Here is a 20,873-nt window from a genome sequence, read left to right on the forward strand (position 1 = left end):
ACGGACTAGGACGGCACCGGGCCTCACCCAGAGCAGGCCCCGGGTGACGCGAGCACGTCTCGGAGCCCGAGGTGTGCGTGTGCGTGTAGCCCTGAGTGTCGGGGGCGGGTCCGGATGACGCGGTGTCTCGGGCACTCTGTCCCTATGAGGCAGCTCGGACACCTGGGACTCCGGCCTCCACCGCGCCGGTCGTGAGCGTCCACGATCCGTCGGGGCACGTCCCATGTCACTCGCTGCTGCCCGCCCACTCGGCGCCCGGCCCCTCCCCCTCTCCCCCCCTCACTAACAGACCTCAGGACCGCCCCAGGGGCCGTGTGCCCCGTGAAACGCAGGCCGTTCCTGCAGCCGTGGCCAGGAAGTCCAGGAAGCTTCTTAAGGAGGTGCATCTTGCCCGCAGCCTCCCTTGGCCCTGCCCTGTTGCCCCCTCCTCCCCGTGGGGACCCAGCGGTGAAAGCTGCACAGACGCGGGCGGGTCGGGCGGAGGAACCACGCCCCTGGACGCTGAGCCCTGCGCCAGCCCAGAGCCACCACCCGCAGGAGCGTAAGGCCTGTTTGGGGGCCGCTCCGAGCTGGGGTGGTCAGGTGGGCAGGCAGCCCAGGCTCGAAGTAACCGTGTCACCTTTGCCTTAAGCAAGCGATGTCCTTGTTGCGGCACAGAAAGCTACCACGCCCTTGAAATGCCGCGTCCTCCCCCGGCGGGCGTGACCCTGTCCTGCAGTGCCTGCCCTGCCTTCGCAGCAAACGCGTAACAGAAGCTCAAAGCTTCTTCTCCAGCATCTGAGATTTCGCTTTCCAGCCAGCGTCACAGTAGGTTTGGGCTCCGATGACTTCTTACAGTTTTGGACATTCTTCCCGGCGACATTCTTAAATTCGTCCCATCCCAAACTGCCCGGGGCCCAGACTCTGGGACTTTACTCCAGTCCCAGAGACTCTGCCGCAGATCCAGATGGGAGACTCCTTGGTTACCGGGGACTTCGAGGCGGAAGGGATGAAGGTGGCGGCAAAGCCATGGGGGGCGGTGCGCCTCCGTCCTGGGCGGGGTGCCTTGGCAGCCCGGGTGAGGAGGGTGCAGCTGGGGGGAGACCGGCTGTTCTGGCGAGACCCCCCACATGGCTCTGACTGTTTGGGGCCCGAGGACGCTGACCATGTTCGCACAGAAACCCGGACCCCTCTGGTCGGCGGACAGCACCCAAAGGGGCTGAACCCCACAGCTGGAAAGGTCAGAGGGCACCACCCCAAATGCACAGCCTTGGCCGCAGGAGGTTTGTGAGAGCTGAGACATCAAGACAAGGCAGACACGAGAACGTCTCTGAGCTCCCCAGCAGGAAGGGCAGGGCGCCTCTTAATGAAGGGACAGTCGGCCCAGCCGGCACCCCAAACCTTGCTGGAATGACCCTCGTCTCCCGTCGATGTCCCACGGTGGCCTTCACACCCTTTGCTGCCCCTGCAAACGCGAAGGCCCCGGCCTTCGTCTGCCACTTCTCCACCAGGGTGTCCCTCCCCTGCCAGGCCCGCGTTCCGGCCATGCCTCCGAGCGTCTGCGCGGTGCCCGCGTCCGTGCCTGCTCTTTCCTCCCGTCAATCTGCCCCAAGTCGGTCTGCTTTGCAGGCCCTGGCAGTGACCGCAGATGGGTGCAGGGCCTGAGGCGCCCCAGGAGTGGGCGAGGGCCCCGGGGCTCAGGAAAGTCTTGTCTGAGGTGCTAGTCCTCGGAGACTGGTCTGCATTCTCGGGAAGACCTCGAGATTTGTCTGGAGAACGGAAGGCTGTGTAGACAACAAAACTTTCCTGAACAGACCGACAGACATGTGCAGAACCCACGAAGCTGCCAGCTGCCTTCGGGGTGACACTTTGCCCTCGGGCCACTGGCCATCCAGTGGTGGGGGCGGGGGAGGCTGGGTGACAGGCTGACCGTCCTCGCAGGACGAGGAGAGGACAGAGGGAGGCCAGACGTGCCCCGTGCAGGCTCCCGGCCCCGGAGCAAGCCTGGGCCGCACCCCACCTGTGAGAGACGGCGCCACGTGCCTCCTGGGTCCCTGTGGATGGACACCGGGACCCGGCCGGTCTCAGAACCGTGCCGTGTGGCCCGCAGCCGTGTCTCTAGCGTCGGCCGTGCGTGAGGGACCTGCTCTCCCTGTCACAGAGCCGCTTGCTCTGGGAGCTGAAGGGACAGTCGCTGCCACAACCGGAGCCTGTCACCTGGCGGAGCTGGAGGCTGGGCCTGGGGCGGGGGGAAGGGCGTGTCTCCGGAGGGCTCTGCAGGGTGACTTTCTCTGAGCTTCTGGAGTCTGCTGTGACCTAGGCGACGCCTGGCTGTCGACACAGCTCCTGCCTCTGCCTTCGTCATCACATGGCTACCCTCTCCCTGCAGGTCTGTCCTCGTCTTACAGGGACACCGGCCATGTGTATTCAGGGGGCCCCCCACTCCAGTACGCCCCATCTTACCTGGATGGTATCTACAGAGAAGGCTGCATCCACAGGTACCGGGGGTCAGGGCTTCATTATATCTTTCTGGGGAACATGATCCACCCAACCCTTCTTCCATGAAGTCCTCCTGGTCTCCCCAAACTGAGGGCGCCCTCCCCCCCGAGGCCCCGCAGCCCCGTGAGCGTCCGTGGGTGTTACTCGGGCCCCCCAGGACGGTTCGCTACCGTCACCTGTGGATGCCTCGCGGCCTTGGCGCTGGCCCTCTGCTCGCAGCACGAGGCCAGCATGTTTCTTAGAGGATGGCCTCGATGACGGTGACACGATGGTGACACCTGACACTTCCTGGGACGTGACGAGCTCTGTTCTAAGAACTCCCAGGAAGCTTCAAACGGCCACCTAAGAGGCATGTTCGAACGTCGTCCCCGTTCTACAGAGGGAAATGGGGCGCAGAGTGATGGCAGAGTGACCGTCCGCTCTGAGGTCCTTGGCTGGGAAGGGCCACAGGCAGAGAGAGCCGCCAGCAGCTCCGCCGTCAGGACCGCGTGTGCCATCCTGCTGCCCTGTCCTCGCTTCTTAGCTCCCTATCACGGCAGCTCAATTTGGGGGCCACTGCAAAAGAAAAACAGGGACCCCTGTTCAGAGGGCAGAGGAAGCGCCGAGGCGCTACCTGCGGGCGCCCTGCCCCTCCGCTCTCCCTCGTCCCCCCTCTGCCGCAGGGCTCCGCTTTCTAGCTAAGGTTCTGAAAAGGGAAACTAAACATCGGGAGCGTGGATTTCGCTGGTCGACTGTTTTGTGCGGCGCCAGTGCGAAGCGTGGGGCGCAGGGTGCAGGACGCAGGGCGCAGGACGCAGGGCGCAGGGCGCGGGCGCAGGGCGCAGGGCGCAGGGCGCAGGGCGCAGGGCAGCAGGGCCTCCGCCTCCGCCTCCGCCGCGGTCGCCAGGGGCGCGGGCGCGGTCTGCGCTCCCCGTCTCTCCGCCGGACTCCGCGCTGCTGCGGGGCACACTCGCGGTCCCGCCGCTGCCCGCAGAGGCGCGCACTGTCCCCCGGCAGGAACGGGCGTTTCTGTCGGGTCGAGCGTGCGGGCGGGAACCCGGGGCTCGCACATCTCCGGCTCCACTCCTCCCAGCGCCCACTCACTGCCCGTCCAGTTTCCACCCCGGTCAGGCTCGCCGACCCCTCAGCGCTTACTGCTCTTCCAGGCGCGTGGGGGGTCAGCACGCCCCACCCCCGATGGCGTGGCCCTGGGTGGCAGCAGGAGCACCTGGGCTCTGGGGCCCCTGAGAGTCCCTGAGGCCCCGGGCAGGGGACGCTCGTCCCCAGAGCAGGTGGGCGTCTTGGCCGACCCGGACACGTGACACGCAGACCCACGCCTCGCCCTGGTCTCCGTGGCCCCCTGTGTGCCGGCCCCCCACTCCGTGCCACAGCCCCTGCGCTCGGACACCTGCTCTGGGCCTGACAGCTTCCTCGGCCCTCCAGGTCTGAGACGCGTCTTAGGGTTTCCGCCCACAGACAGGTAGCGTCGTGGGTCTGGTGACGTGGAGCAAGGTGTTTGGTGAGAGCCTGCCTGGCACTCGGCGACAGGCTCGTGAAGGACCCATGTGTGTGAGTGCGACACATATGTGATACATGTGTGTGACACGCATGATGTAGATTTGCCATGTGCAACATGCACGCGACATGTGAGTGTGCACATGTGGGATGCATGTATTGTGCTATTGTGTGATACATACGTGATGTGCAAGTGTGTATATGTGCACGTGTGCTGTACAGCTATGTGTTCGCATAATGTGAACGCTCTGCGTGATTATTAATGACCACCGTATATGTGACTGGCGCGGTATTCCTGAAGTCGCGCAGGTACGTGCACATGTATTGACCAGGTGTATTGTGTATTGCTCCAGGCGTGATATTAAGCGATGCTTATGCGTGATGTGACACCTACATGTGACATATGAGTGTATGTGCATGTGGTGTGTGTGTGTGGTATGTGATGTATGTGTGATGTGACACCTACATGTGACATACAAGTGTGTGCATGTGTGCTGCGCGTGATGTATGCGTGATGCGACACCTACACGTGACATACGAGTGTGTGTGCGTGTGGTATGTTTATGTTGCATGTGAGACACACAGGCGGTGTGCGCTGCACACGTGTGTCGTTCAGTCCATTTTGAATGCCGTCCCGGGGAGCGTCGTTGGGCCCCGTGGTCCCTCGGAAAGGGCCTTCCTCACCAGGCCAGCGTCCTTGAAGCCACCTTCGCTCAGGACAAGAAACCCCTCAGTGTCCACTCGAAGAGGAGCCCGCTTCCGGATCGCTCCGCAGCAGCCCCCTGGATGTGCACGGGCAGCTGTGGCGGCTCCAGCCTCACGCAAATGGCCGCCGTGAGGGAGGAGGCTGCAGAAGCAGCTACGGGCGTCCCGGGTGGAGGGGCCGGCTGGACACAGACACTGACCGAGCACCCGCCCGGGCCAGACGCCAGCCAGGGAGCACCCCGAAATGTCGCACCCTGTGATCGTGGCTGGAACGCAGCACGGCAGGAGTTCCCATGCCCCCGCGTGTAGGTGGTCTAAGGGGACTAGGACAAGCCCACGCGTCTCCAGGCGGTGCCTGCTGACCCCACACTTAACCCCAGCACGTTAACTTTCACACAGAAGCAGCTCGACGCCACATACCCTCCTGGTGAATGACCCGCGAGGCCGTGCAGGGGTCCCTTGGGGCCCTCGCCCTTCCGCCAGAGATGAGAGAGGAGAGAGGCCCCGCCTCTGTTGGAAGCTTCGAGAGCCAGCCCGCAAGGAGCCACTGCTCACGGGCCGGAACCTGCCACGTGGCCCTGCTGGCCGGGAGGAGAGGCCAGTGGGCACGACGTGGTCTGGACGAACACGCGGCTCTCCGGGCCACAAGTGCCACTCTGTCAGCCTGAGTCCAAGCCCAGGCTTCCTCTCGGATGATCCCGGACCCCAGGGTCCTCCCCAGAGATGCAGGACGTGCCAAGGTGAAGAAGGCGCCCGTAGAAGGGCTCGTGAACCGTCTGTTACAGGCGGGGTACCAGGAGAAAGGGTGGTGGCTCATCTCTCCTTCGTCCCTAGTTAGGGACCAGGAGCGTCGCCGAACAAAACAGAGCCTCCTGCCTCCCTGTCGGCAGGGGCGGCGTGAACGGAAGCCCGGTCCCTCCCGTCCGGGCTCGGCCACGCAGGTACCCGTGGCGCCCCGGCCGGGCCGCTCAGTGAGCGAGACACAAAGGCCACCAGGCGCAGCGGACGGGGCGGTGAAGAAACCAGTCTCAGTGCTGGGCAGAGAAGCCTGGAAGGGAAAAGAATCCGAGTGACTCGCTGTCAGTCAGCAAACGACTGTGACCGTCTTCAAGGCGGCTTTCAAAGCCACAGCGCGGTGCTGGCCGCCAGGCCGCCCTGCGATCTCGGAACCCCGGGACCAGCCGGGACCCCCGTCAGAGCCCCGCGCCGCTGCTCAGAGGCCTCAGCGCCCCGGGGAGCCCGCGAGCCTGGGAGCAAGAGGCTGAAGCGAGATCTGAAAGGGCAGCTCTGCGGGGGGCACGGATTCAGCCAGGAGCCCAAAGAGTGTTCCTCGTAGGAGACAAAGGGAAGGGACGTTCGTGAGAAGGGGAGGGACGGCGACAACGGAAGGCAGGCATCGCCACTGGTGCAGGTGACGCAGCACAGTGACGCCGATCCTGAACGGCGTTTCTAACTTCCGGCCCAGTGATCGTGAAATCTGCTTCCTCGTCACCCTCACAAACAGTCCTTGGGGACACGAGCTTGTCCTAGGCCCCGCTGGAAGGTGACTCTGCCCTGTCGTGACGTCCCAGCGGTCCGAGGCGTCGGGCGCGCCGGGCGGCCCCTCCGGGAGGTTCAGAGCCCCCACTTATATTCTTTTTTCAAAATTACCCAGAAAAGGAGGGAAGAGTGGGAGCGACTTCCTGACTGACTGAAGTGGAGCCGCCGCCGTGTGTCATTCCAGTGCTAATCTGCACGAAAACGGGAGTTCGCCCGAAGTCTCCAGGGATGGCTTTCGTCTCCGGCCTTCGTGCGCTAAGGGAGAGTGAGGCTTGTCACCCTTCCCTGCCGGGCTCCCGGGGAACTGCGGCGGGCGGGGAGCCCCGGCGGCTCGGGGACCCACAAGGTCAAACTTCAGTGCCACATGAGGCTGGATCCAGCACGAGGCTCCTCTGTCACATCAAGTAGAGGGGTCAGTGAAGGAAGCACGTGGAGAACCTGCAGGCCACAGGCCACGTCCGGCTTTGTGAGCCGGCCCCTCTCAGCAGATGACGCAGAGACCTGAGCTGTGAGGCTCCTGTGACTGCGTCCGAGGGGCAACCAGGATGGGTCCGGCCTGTGGCTGGGGACACAGAACTCCCTGGTCTGGGACCGGAGCCTGGAGCGATCCCCTCTTGCCTGAGGATCGCTGACTTGGTGTCGTGCTCGGCTCAAAGGCCATCGGACCCCGCTTCTCGTCGTGAAGGGCAGATTGCGCAGCTGTCTGCGACACACGATTTGAGGGGCGCCGGGAACCCCCCCGCCTGGCCTCCATCTCTCTGTCGTGTTTTCTGAACTCTCCGCATTAGACATAGATTCTTTGAAGACCTTTGAGCATTTCCGTCTCTGGGGGAGCCTGGAAAAGCAGCCGTGCCCGGGAAGCAGAGGCGCCAGGGACCACGGCCACGAGCACGGCTTCACGTCCCCAGGTCATACCCCGCACCCCGCACCGGGACGAGCACTCCACGACGCTCCTTTAGGGACTTTGAGGGGGTCACAGACAGCTCCACCTCCTTAAAAAGCAGCAGACGGTGATGTCCCACGTGAGGGCGGAGCTAAAGGAAGCATCGTGACGGTTAATCCTACGTGTCAGCTTGACGGGCCCTGGGCGCCCTGGACGAGGGCACCGGGGGGTCGGTGTGCGAGTGCTCAGGGGCCATCGCCCATGGGACCCGATGGCTGCTAGGCTGGCTGGCCGCGGTGCAGGTGCAATAGGTAAAGACGCAGACCAACACCGTGATGTCATGTGGCCGTCAACGCAGACCAGTGAACGTTCCGCGCAAAGCCCAGGGCGACCTGCCTTCGCGTCCCCCGGCCGGCGTCCGAGCATTCCAGGTAGACCCGGGGCACGACGAGGCTCCGCACGAAGACAGAGCTCCAGGAGGCGCGGGCCGAGACGCTGTGCGCAGAACCGGAAGGCGTTTGCACCTCAGGGACGTCCCCGTCGCTCCAGGACATGCAGCCACTCAGCATCCGGCTCCCAGCCAGAGTGCCAGCTGTCCCTGTGACAACAGAGAGGACAACGTGCAGAAAACGTCCCCTAGGGGGCGCTGTCACACCGGTCATTAACACCACGTGGAGAGATGATGGTCCCAGGAGAAAAGAATGAAAGGAAGAGAGGCCACTGGCAGGGCACGAGGAGGGGCCAGCGCCGGCCAGGAAGGCGGGCGGCGTTCAGGGAGGACGCAGGGTTGAGGGTCCCGCGTAGCGTGTGGTGAAGCTGAGCCCGGTGAAGCTCACAGACATTAAGGAAGTTACTGCGCAGCCGCGCCCCGCTCCACGCTGTGCCCACGACTGTGCCCACGACTGCGACGGCCCGGCCGGTCTGTCCTCCCGCCACCGGCCGGCTCAGCTCAGCCCCCAAACTGTGCCGAACGGGTGCCTGGGACATGCCGGGCGAGGGGACGAAGGGACACACTTCTGTGTTCGAGCGGGGAGCACTTACGAGGCCAGGGGACACATGGCAGGGGGAGGGCTTGCTTTCGGGGAGACGGACCCCTCTTCTGCGGGTCTTTCTAAAACATCTGCAAGAGCGAGCGCGTTAATCAGCGCCGTCTGCTCAGGAGACCTGAATGGAGCTTCACGGCAGCTTCACATATCATCTGCTTTGAAACTGTTATTCAGAAAGAGGAAAACCGAGGCCATAACATAATAAAAGTAGGGAACAGCAGAGCTTTAAAATCTCCGAGCATCAGATGCTTTCCGTGAGCCCTCCGCGCGATTGTCCGCGTCCCCTCTGAGAGGGTCGGGGGCTAAGCACCCACCCAGGCGCCCAGCCAGGAGCTGCCCGGAGCCAAAACCACGACTCTTTACCTTGCGTCACGTCCCCTGGGGCTGAGGGAGCCGTAACAGGAAACCAGGTGTGTGTTCAGGCAGAGAAGCTTCTCTGCTTTGGCTGCTGACCTGTCGCAGTGACATGTGCTCTCCCTCCGTCACCCTAAAACTAGCGGACGTCCAGGTCGCCCCTAGTCTGTGTGCACCAAGCGGACAGTGAACGTGTCAGAAGCGGGGTCCGGCTGCGGCCCCCTCCTCTGATCAGCGTGGGCGGGGGCACCGAGCAGCACCCAGGCCCCCTGAGCCCGTCCCCCAGGGCTGATGCGCGCCGAGGGTCAGCGGGCGGCCCCCATGCTCTGGCACAGACACCCTCCTGTCGCTGGACCGTGGCCGACCTTCCCGGGAGGGTCAGACTGTGGGAGCCACGTTCCAGCCCGGAGGCGACCTCACGGCTGGGCTGGGCTGGGCTGGCGTCCCCCAGCGTCACCGCTGATGGAGCGAACAGGAGCATCTCGGTGATAACTGCTGTCGTCCTGTGACTTTAGGCTGCGTCGGAAGACGTGACTTCGAGTTCGTGCGGTTTATCCTTGCTGAAGAAGCAGAGTTGGGTGGGGACCCCGGGTCCTCTTTTTGTTACACAGCCTGTGGGGAGAGAGTCCCGCAGCGACGGTGCCCCCTGGTGAACGCGCATCCCAATTGCAGGCAAAGTGTCCAGATGGCAACTTGACCCTCCGGGGACAAATTTACGGGTTTCTTGCTACACTGGGGAAAAATGTCCACGCAGGTATTTTGGTATATGTCACAAAATGCGATTGAGCATTTGTATTTTGTTTCTTAAGTTATTAAAAACATTTAATAAATTACAACTTATAAATAATACACATAGTGTCATTCTAATATTATTGGCACCTAAACAAAAATAAAGTTTTATTAAAAGCTATAACTAAACATTATAACGAAATCTATAAAAATTAAAATGACGTGCTGTTTGGTATTCTTTTTATCCCCAAAGGTATCAATGGCGCCCTTGCTCGTGAGAGGCGCCTGTGTGTGGGCGAGTTTTTCCGGGGGAAACCTGCCACACTGCGCACTGCTCCTCTGTTTTACATAAAGTCAAGTAATTGAGCCAGTGATAGTAATTTTAAAATGCTAAGCACTTCTGATTTTAATTTTTTAAGTAGCGGTGTAATTGCAGTATGCCAACAAAAATACTGCTATTTCGGTACTTTAAAATAGTGCTGCAAATCTGACTCTCAGAATAATTTAGAAATGCATGTCGCTGTCACTATCATCGTGAAGGTTTTTAGGGTAGATGTAGGTATTCGATGGCTACGTAAAACCCATGCACCCTCCTGCCCTGTTCAGGTGGATTAAAACCTTAATCGTGAGAAATACCAAGGAGAAATTATTCCAAGCAAAACAATCTCGCCCTGAAGGGCTTCATCACCCCTACAGGGTCTACGCTGACACGCGGGCAAGGTTTGCAGGAAGACACGTGAGGGGCGGGCGCCAGTTCTGGTTCTCACGGCCAAATTCTAGGGTTTTTAGAATCACACGAGTGAAGGTTAATAAATGTGTAGGCAGCACACGCATATCCAAGGGGACAAACATCTTCCACTCTGGCAAATGTTCACGTCACTAAAACTTCGGAAACCTTACCGGCCCGCGTTGCTGGGCGCGCGCCTCGCCCACGTGCCCGCCACATTCTCCCGCGGAGTTGGGGTGACGGCCCAGAAACACCCTCTCCTCTTCCGCATTAGTTACGCTGTGTGAGACCAATTCGCAGCTTCGAACAGCAAACATTCGCTGGCTCAGTGTGGCAGTCAGGGTTGTGGTGGCGGCTCGGTGCATGGCTGTGGCTTAGAGTCTCTCCTGAGGCTGCAGTCGAGGTGCCGGATGGAGCCGCTGTCACCCGAAGGCTCGGCCGGGGCCGGGGACCCACTACCTCGATGGCGACGTGCACGGCCCCTGGCAGGGGAGTTCCGTTCTCCCCTGGCTGTTGGCAGTGGCCCTCGTCCCTCACCATGTGGCCTCTCCCCAGCGCTGCTGGGTCTCTGTGACGTGGCCGGCTCGCCCCAGAGTGAGTGCTCGTGGGAGGGAGCCAGGATAAAGCCAACGAGCGTGCTGTGGTTATGCAGAAAATGACCTACGGGTACTTCCACCGCATTCTGCGGGTGACAAGCAAATCTCCAGAGGAACATCAGAGAGTGAGGGACGACGCTCCGAGGCCACCCCGCCACCCCTGGCGCTCTGCTGCTGGAGTCCCGGGTTCGCTCGGTCATAGCATTGCCACCTCCCAGAAGGACGAAGCTGGCCTGCCTGGACCGCGGCACACCACGCGCCCGGCTTCTCTCCATGCTGGGGTTAGGAGCTAGGGCTGCAGACCAGTATCCTCGGCTTACACTGCAAAGTAACACGTCCCGCCTCTGAAACGCTGTTTTGTTGTCAGGAAGTGACCATCCCTGTGGGTCTGTCCATCAGTTTGGGGCATGCGGGGTCCATTCTTACCGAAGGGTTCATTGGGCTACTTGGGAAGGGAGGCCAATCATTTCCTAAATGTTTACACTTCCTAATCGCACCGGGATGTCGAAGCTTACGGAGCCCACACCTGTGACCTGCGCTTCACTTCGGGAGAGGGGCCTGAGGCCCGCTGTAGCTCCAGCCCCAACTCCCAGCCTTAAAACAGCTCGACAGCGGCAGATCACAGGATTGGCTCCAGACAGAGCAACCAGATGAACTTGACGCCCTGGAGCCGTTTCAGGGGGCACCTTGGAGTCAAAGCTGGTTCGAGTTCATGGCCACACCCCACAGGGGGATCAAATGTCTGATAAATCGCACAAATGTGTGGAGTGGCTTTGGCACATGAGGCCACCTGTAACACACCCTTCCGATTCCACTTACGTGACCATAATCCCGTTTGCATAGATGGCTGCGTGTCTCCCCGTGACGTGAGTCGTGAAATGATCAGACAGGGACTTGGCCCCGTGCAAGAGGTGACCTCGGGAGAGCGCCATCGAGTCAAAGTCTGAATAATTAAAGCCTTCCTAGTTTTTTAAAACCACCTAAAAGTGTAAGACGCTAATTACGTTCAGTAAACAGCGTGTCCCCTGAAGTCAGGTGGAAGGGGCAGCGAGTGGAGGATTGAGGACACGTCCCGTCCCCCGCGAGGCCGCGGCCCGGGCAGGGACTCCGGCAGCAGAGCGCAGGCACCACACCAGCTCGCGGCCGTGCCCTCACTCACCTCGCTCACCTGATCCTCACGTGCTGCAGGCACTGGTTTCGGGCTTTGAAGCTGCATTTTTGGCTTCCTGTCTGAAGCTGGAAATTTGCCTGGAGGATGGATGAGTCAGATCTTATTCTCAGCTAGAAATATTCACACTTAACGGCGATGTTATTAAGGGTGCTCTAGCCACAGGACAGCAGACGGCCTTGACCGTGTGAGGACTCAGGCAGGGCGGAGGCGGGAGGCTGGGGGTGGTCTGAAACAGAGCTTCAGTGTGACTGCTTCGGGCAGGCATCATCTCAGGGGATGATGTCCTCTCTGCTCTGTGTCCAGGGACAACGTCCTCTCATCAGAGACCAGGCTCCTGTGTCTCAGCCAAGAGCAAGCAGAGGGCAGACAAGGCAGCTCGGGCAGAGGCAGGGACAGCAGCTGGCAGGGACCTCCTCCCCTGGGGCCCGGGCACCCGAGTATCAGAGCGCCTGTTGGAAAGTAAACACTTTGAAAACTCAAGGCCACTGCGTTTGCAGGTCACGGTCTCCCGAGGGTCACAGCACGAAGAAACAGCTCGCGCCGGCTCCAGGCCCTCGGGGGGGGGCGGCGTGTCGGAACGACAGGTCTCGGTTTCCGCTCGTTTCTACCACACTGCCCTGAGGGCGAGTTGGAGCTGAGATGCATCACGAATCCCCATTTCTACTCTGGGGCCCATGTCCCTTGTCACCTCCACTTCCAAGATACCTGCGGTCTAGTGATTCGCCGGAGTTCCCAGTAGCCGCCGACTGGGACACACAAGCACCGCTGGCGTGAGCCCTCAGCCTGCAGCAGGTCCTATAACCCACGAGGCTGGGGCCGCTCTGTGGACGAGGCCGGCTGTTTGGTGTGGACGAGACCCCCACAAAGCACAGCTGGACTGGTACAGCCATAATGGATAAAATAATCAGCTTTCCGACTCCGTCGTGCTCGGGCCTGCCCCATCCCCACACACGTGAATTAGAAGCTTCTGCTCAGCCTCGCACGTGGACAGGCCAACCTGCAGCCTGGGAACTACTCAAACAGCCTCCCTACTCGAAACTCCCTCCCAGGGATGAGGGAGGTACGTATGAAAATCACAATTGCCGATCAAAAGGTTCCCGAGACCCTCGGGGCTGGGACCACGGCAACTGGGTTTGTTGACCAAAAGCAAAGAAGTTTCACCACCCCCCTCACTGGCGTCCAGACATCTGGGTCACCTCCCGACCTCGCACCCCTCCCGTCCCCTTCCCCTGACGTAAAGGAAGCCCGGATTCTGTGCTTTCTCAAGATGGTTCTTCAGGAGGCCGGTCTGCCATCTCCTCGGTGTGCTGGCGTTCCGAACACGGTGGCTTTCACTGCCTCGACGACCTGTCGCTCGACTTGTCGGCTGTCCTGTGGTTTGAGCAGTTTGAGCTTCCAACTCAGTTACCCAATAACCAGAGAGCGTGAACTGGGAGCCACGAGGCCTGGCTCCGATGCGAATGACACGCGAGCTTGAACAAACCGTGCGCCTGTCAGAGACTCGGCGTCCCGTTGTGAAACAGGGGCGTCGCTATTTTCCCCAGGATGACAGGCTGGGTAATTAATCCAGTTCTCGCAGCAGCTAGAGCAGGACAATGCTCCTGCCCTAGCCACGCGGCTTTGCAGCGCAGTCCCGAGGGAGTCAGGGGGAGCCCCACTGGTTCAGGCATGGCCGTGGGACTCGCCAGCCAAAGGGACATGGGCAGAGTGTCAGTGTGCCCGCTCTGGGAGGAGGCTTCCGCAGTCCCCACGTGTCCCTGCCAGCTCTCTCGTGCTCATTAAATGGATGGATAGATGGATGAGTGGATCGGTGGGTAGGTGGATGGAGGAATAGAATAAAATGCATGTGTAATAACCTTGAAATTTCTACCATAGGCAAATGTTTTCTTGGATTTAAGTAACCAATTTCCATTAAATATAAATACCCCTGAGAAAGACTATTTTTGTTGGTCATGACACTGTAGCTTGAGGACGTTCAATGCCTGAGGCCCGGCCGTCACCTGTGGTTCGGTTCCTTCAGAGCTGTCTGGAGACTATTGAGTTCGCGTTTTCCACAATGACGCTGTCCCGTCCACCCCACTCCCCCAGTGCCCGGGAAGGGGGTTAAAATGGTTTATTCAAAAATATTCACTAAGACACGTGCAATTCTCAGAGAAGGAACGGAGCGGCCAGCCGGACAGCGTCTCGGGAGATCCGTACGCTGGGGGAGGAACCTGCGTTGCTTCTGGCTGGGGTTTGCTGTTCTCTCTGCTGCTTTCTGTGATGGTCAAAAGTTTCTTCAGCGTGGATGTCCCTTGGGGCCAAACGCAGCCATCTGGTGCCCTCTGCAAACCCCATCAACCTTCATTATGTGACAAATGGCATCACAGCAACCACATTCACACTTCAGAGGCGGAGGCCCAGCTCCTCACGGGCTGTTTACAACCCAGGCCATTTGCTCCCTCCCTGGTGGCTGCGGGGTTCACGCCCTGCCTCTGATCCCAGCCCCGCCAGGGCAAACTGTGGTTTATGTATAATTTTAGTTTCGGGGTGCGGCCGTTCCTTCTCACTGCTCCTCAGCTGTGACCTTCGGGGTCACTGGCGCTGGCAGACACGGCAGCCTGACACCAGCCCGGCCCTGGGCGCGTGATGAAGCCTGTGAGGAGACGCCCTCACTGTGCTACGGGTTGTCCCCGCCGTGCCCTCCCTGCCCTGAGCGGCGCCCACGGGGGCTGCAGAGTCCACCCGCGTTCCCCAGTCCGCGTCACTGGCCAGCAGGGCTTCCAGCCCAGACCTTGAGTTCCAAGTTCCCGGCGAGTTGCAGCATGGTCACGAGAGACACTTGTGGGGACAGGGCCTCGTCCTGCGGGCCTCCAGGCAGCCCCGCTGCTCCGGCCCCTTCTGCAGCTGGGAAGCGGCGGTCCCTGGGTGAAGTGGCTGGAGGGAGCATGTCCCAGCAGCCGCGGACCAGAGACACACAGAGCGCGCCTCCCCAGCGTCACTTCCCAACAGACTGTCGCTCAGAGAGTCCCGCCCAGTGCTGCCCTTGGCCCTGTTCATTTTCGGGGTGTGGCCGAGGGCTTACAGGCGGGGAAGGAGGGGGGCTGGCCCTCCGGGAGTGACCGCGGCCCTGCGATTGCAGCCTTACCAGGTCAGGCTGCACGTGCACGTGGCCGGCCCTGGGCATCCGGGCATCCGGGCATCCGGGCATCCGGGCATCCGGGCATCCGGGCATCCGGGCATCCGGGCATCCGCGCATCCGCGCATCCGCGCATCCGCGCATCCGCGCATCCGCGCATCCGCGCATCCGGGCTCGCTCCGGCAGCCTCTGTCTTCCTTTCCGTGACGCTGTTTGGTGGTGACTTGAAGAGCTGCATTGGAGGCGAGGCCTCGGGGTGTCCGCTCCGTCACTTGGCCTCAGGAGAGGGAGCCGCGGCTGCGTTCTCCTGCCCCAGGGACGCTCCCCGAGGCCCGCTCCCCGCCCCCTGCGGCGCTGCCAGGCAGGAAGCGAGGGGGCCGGGCCGCTGCCGCCCCAGAGCCACGTGGGTGACGCGGGTGGGAGGAGAGACACGGCAGGCCGAGCTTGTGGGCGCCAGGCCCAGTCCCCCGGGGCAGCGCCTCCCGCCTCCGCTGCAGACACGGGCTCGCAGCTGTGCGGCCCACGGTCCCTAATCTGCCGGGCGGGCGGTCTGGCTGGGCGGCTGTGGGCGGGCCGGGTCCCTGCCTCCGTCCTGGCTGCTCACGCGGGAGTGACCGGGAGCCGGCGGCTGCAGGGGGCTTGGCGGGGGAGCCGGGGAGCACAGCGGCGCCGAGCTCGGGAGGGGTGGGCTGCTTTCTCCCTGCCTCCCTCCTGCTTCCTGCAGAGTCCGCACGCGGCGGGCTGACGAACGGGAGCCCTTTCTTACCCTGTTTTCCCGTTTACGACGTCAAGCGCGTCATTATCCAGCCGGATCCCCGCTTCTTGGCCGCTTACTGTGCAGCAAGGTGAATTTTCATTTGTGCCTATGTCACAACTAGAAGGAAGGAGCCAAATCATTGCCTCCCGGGGACTCGGGAGCCCACGGCCAGCACGGGGAGGGTGCTGACCCAGCAGAGGCTCCCGCCCGGGGCTTCGCACACGCTTGCCGTTTGAGGAACGTTTGTGGCGTCTGGCTGAAGGGGAGCCGTGAGGCTTGGCCGAGTCTGCGGGGCAGCCTCACCAGCACCTGCTCTTGCGGAGCTGAGGTTCGGCCTCCGCCCCCCGGGGCCGGTTTGGGTCCCGGCACCTGTGCCTCATTCCCCTTGGGGGAAATAGGGCGACAGCAAGTGTCTGCTCAAAGGGCCGTTTGGAGGACGGAATGGGCTAAGACATGGCAGGTCGTCAGAATGTCACCTGGAGCAGTGACGGGCGATGGCGGGCACGGTGACTGATGGCGGGCACCGGCCCCTTGCTCGGCTGCTCCATCCACCTCCCCAAACGGCCTGGGTGGTGGTATCACACCCACGTCAGCGACGGAAGCCAGACTCACAGAGGGCAGATCGCTAACCGAGGCCACGCAGCGCGGGTAGGATTCGCAGTCCCAAAGCCTGCACTAGCCCCCGGCACCGTCTGTGCCCTTGACCATGGCTCCCTGAGGGGCGAGAGTCCGGAGAACTCCATTTCCTTGGCCTGGTGGAGTCTTAAAATTCTAAAGCCTCTCCTCCTGCTCTGGCCCTGCTGGCTCCTGGCTTGGATCACAGCGGGGAAGCGTCTGCCCTACTGTGTGCAGCTGCTTGTTGGCAGCCTGCGCCCTGCAGATGGGTGGGGGGAGCTAACCTGCACACTTAGGCACCTGAACACGCCGAAAAGCAAACACGCCCGCTTTGCCTCAGAGCCTTTTACACTCGGATGCTCTCTCCTCGGGAAGAAACTAAAAATCTACACTCGGGAGCGTCCCACGGGAGTCTCGGCCTGCTCCTGGCCCAGGTCCTGTGTCTGCAGGGCGCACGACGGCCCCATCAGAGGTCATGGTGACCGTCCGTGTGACTGTGCCCAGGAAACCAGAGAGCTGCGCCCGCGAGCCCAGTCCTCATGCCAGGCGAGCCGAGCAGGTCACTGCCCTCCACGGACTGGACGCGGTGGGGGTCAGCGTCGCCCTCCCGTGCACCTCGCCGCAGTGTGGACAGACGCAACGAACCCTCGGCGACGCCGGCACAGACGGGGCCGTGGGTCAGGTCACGGCCCGTCAGAGACGGCCAGGGCGGGAGCCGGCCTGCGGCGAATCCTGCGTCACGTTTCAGGCTTCTTACTTTGGACACTGACCTTGTTCACATTCAAGTCACATGCCCGCGGGCAGAGGGAGCGCGCAGCAGTGACACCTGGTGAGCGAGCGCGTGCTCTGTGCAGACTGAACCAGACACCTCGCCTCTGCCGTTCTGTGAGCTGAAGCCACATTTCACAGGTGGCGGTTCTGGATCGTGGATGGCTGAGCCCACCCTGCCAGACCCTGTCCCCAGGCCAAGAGCCACTTGCCCGCCGTGCGTGTTGGAGCCTCTTACAGACGCAGGTTCCGTGCTCTGCTGGACTGTGCTTCGGTCTGTGTGGCTGGGGCTTCGGAACCCGCGCCGATCACCAGCTGCCCGGACGCGCCTCTGCAGGCCACTGCGTGCAGACTTGGAGGGACGTGCTCGGGTGCCACCGACCAGCCTCGAGGGAAGAGGGAAGGGAAGGAGGGAGGGAGGCGGGGAGCGGACGGGGTGGGAGAGCGGAGCGAGGGATTCCGGAGGACCTGAGGGGAGCTCGCTTTGCGCCTGCGTGAGGAGCACACCGACGCTCCACTTGAAGCGTGAAAGTCAGATTACTCTCTTCTGTGGTAACCTCTGTCTAGCACGCGAGGCAGCTCACCTGGTCAGGTAGCACGCGCCTGTGTACTCAGTTTGCACAGGATAATTGAGAACGGTCAGTCCCGCTTCCTCCTTGGCCAAGCTCCACGCCGATGACAGTGAGTGGGCTGTCGCGGGGCCCCGTCACCGTCTGCTGCTCCCGGGGCTCCAGTTTCTGTCACTTGTCACTGATGCTCGATTCCACCCCCGCCTCCCCACGGCTCGGCAGTCCCTCTGAGTCTCCGTGTTTGCAGATCCAGGGCTGCTCTCTGAGACGTCAGCCTGCAGGAGTCACCACCAGTTTCCCGCCTCCCCACCCAGGCTACGAAAAGACACAAGTGACTTTAAATAAAGTCTCCAGAGCCACAGGGAAGAGACAGACAAGCAGGAGCGGATGGCGATTGGCACCTTGCAGTGAGACCCCAGGGGCTGCGAGGGGAGATGGTGGCCAAGGACACCGGGGTCTTCTCGCTGGCCGAGTGCCATCGGGTTCGGTCACCGACCTTGTTTCCTGCTTCCCGTCCTTGTCCTGTCGCCCACCTCACCACGCAGCTCACCGAGGGGCCTGAGCCATTACGGGGACCAGAGGAAGACGCCCGCCGTCACCCTGCGCTGGGAGCTCGGCTCACCCGCCCCAGCCCGACCCCCACCTGGTGGCTGAGAGCGAGGTCAGAAATATGACGAGGATGAAAACGGCGCCCCAGCCCCGGCCACCACGAAATGGGTTTGTTGGAATGTTATCTTTACGGGTCGTTTGGGGCGAGGCGAGGTCCAGGGCCAGCAGGGCTGACCATGTTACGGGGTCGAGTATGAGACGGCAGCACCTACAAACCTGATGAGGCACCAGCGCCCTCTGAGAAACGGGGCTCAGGGGGGAGGGGGAGGAAGAGCCCCCCAGGATCCGAAGGGGCCGGGGCTGGGGGGCCCGGGGCCGGCAGGGACGACCGACGAGTGACTGTTAGGGAGAAAGAGCAGCGTGTCTGAGGTCATCACACCTGTGGCGTCTGAGGCGGGGCAGCTGCTCCAGGTGGGTGCCATGTGCCTCGTCCCAGCTCCACGCCCAGGGCCATGTGCTGCCGGAAACCAGCCGTGGAGGGGGGTCACACCACAGGAACTGGCAGACACTACAAACTAGGGCTGGGTTTATGATTCCGCTCGTGCCCAGAATTAGGAAAGTCACGGAGAGAATGTCTGGAATTCAGAGAGCGCGCGTGCTGTGTCTAGTGCCGAGGCTGAAGCAGGGCTCAGTTTAACGCGCATGGTGCACACAAAGGTGGAAAGAGTTTAAAAGTAGATCACAAACCAGATCGAAGACAGCACTTTCACAGGGAAGAGAGTGAGCACGCAATGCGATCTGTCGAATCGCGACCCAGCGGGAACCAACGAACACATCCCGCGAGAACCAGTTTGCTCTCCGGAGTTCACGGTGAGTTCTGTGCCGTCTGCCCTCACGTGCCAGCTGTGGGCCACGCACCCTTGTGTCACCAAGCTGATCACGAACACCTGTGCCCGTGTGCACTCGTGATCTGGAACCAGCGCACGCACCACTGCACACGCACATGTGCAGACTGAAACGCTCACGTGACGCCGCCTGCTCGGGTCCCCCGTGCCGGCACGCGGAACTCGTGCCAGGCGAGAGGCGCAGACGGCGAGCCCCGCCCCGAGGCTCGAGTCCGGACATCGGGGCCTTCGGCGCGCTGCCCGGGGCTCCCCGGGAGACCAGTGCCTGCCAGCTTGGGGACTCCGGCTCCAGCAGGCACGTTGCAAAGCGCTCTGGCCCCTCCCGTGACGGGAGGGTTGTGACGAAGGTGACTGTCGAGCCGGCCGCGCGTCACCGCTATCAACCCTCTGCAGCAGCTTCACGGCCCCCTGGGTCCCCGGGCGGCCCCGTCACAGGCTCACGCTTAGAGCGAGCGCGGTCAGGGCCTCCGCAGATGCAGGAGGACACCACGCGGACACAAGGAGACCCAGGACACGGCCCCGCAGTAGCGGACGTCCTGCCCCCTGCCGGCTGCGAGCTGGTGGCCCCAGAGAGGCCACAGGCCTGAGACAGCGCCCGCAGCACAGACCCCAGTCCGGGGGTGGGAGAGGGTGGGGTGAGCTGTCCCCAGACGGGACAAAGGGCGAATTCTCCTTCCTCCAGCGCAGGCTCTCTGCAGCTTGCCGCAGGCCGGCGAGGCCCACCCGTCCTGGAAGGCGACCTGCTTTACGAGCCCAGCGACTCTGAGGTGCTGTGGTCGGGGCACCTGGCAGACACAGAGGATGACGTCCAGTCTGGGCGCTCAGGGCCGGCCGAGTCGCCAGGCCAACCTAACCGCCATGGTGAGGAAACCACGGGGCCCGTGGAGTCAGATCCTGCCCTCGAGGTCCCCGAAACAGAACCAGAATTGAGGAGCCTGGGACCAAGTTTCCACTGAGATGACGTGGAGTTCGCGTGGGCTGCAGATGCGCGTGGCTTCCCCGCCCCCGCAGCCGGGTCTCCAGGATGCAGCACGAGGTGGCGGACGGCTGAGGGCCCCGGCCACTCTCGCCCGCAGGCCGAGCCCACAGCTGGCTCCCCTAGGGCCCAGCTCCGCACACGTCCCCACGTCCAAACGCCTTGGGGTCCCCGCGCCGAAGGGCCTTACGGGAGCTGTGTTTCAATGTTCTCTGAAGAACGTCAAACTCAAAGTCAAAAGTAAAACGTTAAAACGCAGCGAGCTGAGGGAAGCCGTGTTCGTGAATGAAAACAAGATGCAGCAGTGGCGGGGCGTCCCCCTGCGGCTGCACCCCTTCTCCCCCTCGGGGTTCAGGCCTGGGCCTCGCTCTGTGGGGGCGGGTCCTGCTGAACGACAGGGCAGGGGGCAGTACAGGGAGCGAGCTGAGGCGGAGCTTGTCCGTCCTGTCCAGGACTTCAGGCGGAGGGAGCGCCAGGCCTCGGGGACAGCAGGATGTGTAGTTCCGTCCGGGAGGAGTATTCTGGTTCCTCTGTGCAGAAACGGCAATGTTTGGGGTCCACCGCTGCGTCCGCCCCATTGTCTGGTCCCAACGGCGTGTGCTCACAGCCCAGGTGACCTGGGAGCCCACGCCTGTCACCCGCGCCACTCGGACATGCCGTGGGCGTGGGAGACCGGGCCGGAGAAAGGCTGATGGCGGCGACCGCCTCCCACGCAGCTGCAGGTGTCCAGGCCCCGGCGAGGCCACACCGCGCTTCACAGCTCCCTTCCTCAGACAGCAGCCGGTCAGGAACCCTGCAAGGACTGCCCCGCGTCCCTCTCTGCTGGATCCACGGAGGGGAGTGACTGGGAAGCAGCTTCGGGCCTGGAATCCCGTCAGTCTGGACCTCGAGGGA

At 62.3% G+C, this 20,873-nt stretch overlaps 1 long non-coding RNA gene across 2 annotated transcripts; it reads right to left on the minus strand.

Moving 5' to 3' along the window:
• Positions 1-9,049: 9,049 nt before the first annotated feature.
• Positions 9,050-19,073, minus strand: LOC120617728 (uncharacterized). Of its 2 annotated transcripts, XR_005657021.1 has the most exons (6): positions 18,538-19,073; positions 15,607-15,714; positions 14,850-15,072; positions 11,711-11,799; positions 11,371-11,467; positions 9,050-10,872 (listed from the first exon to the last, which is right to left on the minus strand). It is a non-coding gene; the product is annotated as an uncharacterized LOC120617728 (long non-coding RNA). The 2 variants fall into 2 exon arrangements; XR_005657023.1 differs by lacking the exons at positions 9,050-10,872; positions 11,371-11,467; positions 11,711-11,799 and adding an exon at positions 11,806-14,357.
• Positions 19,074-20,873: the final 1,800 nt, after the last annotated feature.

The sequence above is a fragment of the Pteropus medius genome, unplaced genomic scaffold, assembly GCF_902729225.1.
Source record: "Pteropus medius unplaced genomic scaffold, Ma_sr-lr_union100, whole genome shotgun sequence".
Lineage (NCBI taxonomy): Eukaryota > Metazoa > Chordata > Mammalia > Chiroptera > Pteropodidae > Pteropus > Pteropus medius.